Raw genomic sequence first — 600 nt, 5'->3', positions numbered from 1 at the left:
GAGACGCTGCAGCTCCGACAGGAGACAAGCTAACGGTGCTGGCTCCGCACCACAAGTACCCTGAGCGGGCCTACAAAATAAAAGCGTCAGGGTCAAAGAACTTCCGCCTCGCTGCATTTATTCCAACAGTTTTGTTCCTTCTGAGTTTATGGAACTATCTCACAGTGTTTGTTTAATTCGCAGTCTGTTGTGTTAATACGCTTCACCTTTTGTTTTCATGAGCTCTTTAAATAACATTATTATTATATTATTACCATTCAGGGTGTTATTACCATTCAGTTTTTTTCTATTTTCTTTCTAATTCTGAAACGTTTATTTTTATTCTTCTGCTCTTTTGTGGTACATGTACTCAAGTGTCTTTAACAGTTTTTTAGCACATTGCATTAACATTAACACAGCTGGAGTACATTTACTACCTTGTACTATCTTCGGTTATTTAATGAGTTTTGTACTTGCAATTTGTTTGGGTATTACATTTTTATGGTATTCTAAATATAATATAATACATAACATATCATTATTCTAATATTTAATATATTTCTTCGATATTTATTTAAATTTTAAATATTCTCTTACACTTTGTGTGGGCATTTTATTTGT

This window comes from Platichthys flesus, chromosome 6 (genome assembly GCF_949316205.1).
Source record: "Platichthys flesus chromosome 6, fPlaFle2.1, whole genome shotgun sequence".
Taxonomy (NCBI): Eukaryota; Metazoa; Chordata; class Actinopteri; order Pleuronectiformes; family Pleuronectidae; genus Platichthys; species Platichthys flesus.
This window is presented reverse-complemented; position numbering follows the sequence as displayed.